This window comes from Pristiophorus japonicus, chromosome 23 (genome assembly GCF_044704955.1).
Source record: "Pristiophorus japonicus isolate sPriJap1 chromosome 23, sPriJap1.hap1, whole genome shotgun sequence".
Taxonomy (NCBI): Eukaryota; Metazoa; Chordata; class Chondrichthyes; family Pristiophoridae; genus Pristiophorus; species Pristiophorus japonicus.
Genome location: NC_091999.1, coordinates 54256294 through 54259014, shown reverse-complemented (window position 1 = coordinate 54259014; position 2721 = coordinate 54256294). Strand labels below are relative to the sequence as shown.

Genomic DNA, 2721 nt, shown 5'->3' with positions numbered 1-2721 from the left:
GCCAAGATTATATGCTCAAGTCTCAGGAGTGCGACTTGAACACACAAACTCCAGATTCAGTCGAGAATGCTGCCACTGAATCAAGGCCGATGCAAAAGATCACAACCGTATTATTTTTCCTAATCTTTTTTATAAGTTCCAGGACATGCCAAATTCATGGTGATTATTTCCACAGATAGTTGCACATACACAGAGACATATATAGAGATCGATAGACACAGAGACACACACACATATATAACCAAAAATGTACACGCACCAACGGGCATGCACAGATGACTTCGACATATAGAGGGATAGACAGGCTGAATCACTGTCGCAACTTTGACTGATTTTTCCATTTTCCTATCCGTAAGTATCGCGAATATTGCAGATTAATAAAAAATGTCAGTGTTGAAAGGTGTGGGACGTTATTCCATCTATCTCATGATCAGTTTGGCAGAGAACTGGTTAAATTGTGAAATGGAATGAAAAATGCTGAGAATCGTAGTCGGCAGGATTCGAACCTGCGAGGGATAACCCAATGGATTTCTAGTCCATCGCCTTAACCACTCGGCCACGACTACTGAGTCACTGCCTTTTTAAACGTTGCTCAGAAAAAACTCAGTCATCTATCTCTGTGCAGCAGACGGCCAAAGACTCCTGAAGAACACTCCGTTTGCTCAAAATCTGGAAGAGGCAATATCCTCTACCTCTATTTGTACAGTTCTATCTTGCACTGGAACTATTTAATATGAATCTCGTCCGAGAAACAGAAGTAATATTCTACATTTTGAAAAAACTGCCTTTTTGTTGTGGAATTCAACTTCAGTCCCTAGAGTGACAGGCGGGGATATTCACCACGAAACTAACGAGTACGAGCTCTGTCAGAGCAGGAATTGAGCTGTGAACAGAACTGGACACCAGAAGATGTCGACAGACACATTGAGAGGCAGAGGCAAACCGACAAACAGGGAGAGACAGACAGCGAGATAGAGACAACGAGAGACAGAAAGTGTGAGACTGAGAAGGAGAGGCACACTGAGTGAGAAAGAGACTCAAGGACATACATATACAGAGATGTGTGTGTGTGATCTATTAAGAGAGAGAGGGAAAGAGTGAGAGAAAGACAATGATAAAGACAGTGACAAGGAGAGAGACAGATAGAAAGAGATAGAGACTAAAACAGAAAATGATGGAAATACTTCTCAGGTTAGAGACAGGCAAAGACATGGACAGACCGAAATGATGGGAAAGAGAGAGCCAGTCAGGCAAAGAATCTGAGAGAATCCCATTGGAACAGAAGTGGACACCGTGAGAAAGAGACAGATTGAGAGACAGAGATAAGCAGAGAAACAGGGTCAGACAGAGTGAGTCAGAGAGAGGCAGAGACCGAGCGACACAGCTACATTTCACAATTTCATTTCTTTATCGGCTCTTACTGTCACATAGTTAACAAAAAATTGCAGGTTCAACAGATGAAAATCCGGTATCACTGATCAGAATGGGAGGAAATTCGTGTTGAATTAAAGTGTAGCATAAAAGGAAAAGTAGGTGGGGTAGCATTGCTGGTTAAAGAGGAGATTAATGTAATAGTTCGGAAGGACATTAGCTTGGATGATGTGGAATCTATATGGGTAGAGCTGCAGAACACCAAAGGGCAAAAAACGTTAGTGGGAGCTGTGTACAGACCTCCAAACAGTAGTTGTGATGTTGGGTAGGGCATCAAACAGGAAATTAGGGGTGCATGCAATAAAGGTGCTGCAGTTATAATGGGTGAATTTAATATGCACATAGATTGGGCTCAGCAAACTGGAAGCAATACGGTGGAGGAGGATTTCCTCGAGTGCATAAGGGATGGTTTTCTAGACCAATATGTCGAGGAACCAACTAGGGGGAAGGCCATCTTAGAATGGGTGTTGTGTAATGAGAGAAGATTAATTAGCAATCTCGTTGTGCGAGGCCCCTTGGGGAAGAGTGACCATAATATGATGGAATTCTGCATTCGGACGGAGAATGAAACAGTTAATTCAGAGACCATGGCCCAGAAGGGTAACTTTGAAGGTATGACGCATGAATTGGCTAGGATAGATTAGCGAATGATACTTGAGGGGTTGACTGTGGATGGGCAATGGCAGACATTTAGAGACTGCATGGATGAACTACAACAAAGGTACATTCCTGTCTGGCGTAAAAATAAAAAAATGAAGGTGGCTCAACCGTGGCTATCAAGGGAAATCAGGGATAGTATTAAAGTCAAGGAAGTGGCATACAAATTGGTCAGAAATAGTAGCGAACCCGGGGACTGGGAGAAATTTAGAACTCAGAAGAGGAGGACAAAGGGGTTGATTAGGGCAGGGAAAATGGAGTACGAGAAGAAGTTTGCAGGGAACATTAAGACGGATTGCAAAAGTTTCTATAGATATGTAAAGAGAAAAAGGTTAGTAAAGACAAATGTACGTCCCCTGCAGTCAGAATTAGGGGAAGTCATAACGGGGAACAAAGAAATGGCAGACGGATTGAACAAGCACTTTGGTTCGGTATTCACTAAGGAGGACACAAACAACCTTCCGGATATAAAAGCGGTCAGAGGGTCTAGTAAAGAGGAGGAACTGAAGGAAATCCTTATTAGTCGGGAAATTGTGTTGGGGAAATTGATTGGATTGAAGGCCGATAAATCCCCAGGGCCTGATGGACTGCATCCCAGAGTACTTATGGCGGTGGCCTTGGAAATAGCGGATG

General features: G+C 43.0%; 1 non-coding gene across 1 annotated transcript; it reads right to left on the bottom strand.

The window, feature by feature from the left end:
• Positions 1-485: 485 nt before the first annotated feature.
• On the bottom strand, positions 486-566 carry trnas-aga (transfer RNA serine (anticodon AGA)). The gene has a single exon. It is a non-coding gene; the product is annotated as a tRNA-Ser (tRNA).
• Between the last annotated feature and the right edge of the window lie 2155 nt (positions 567-2721).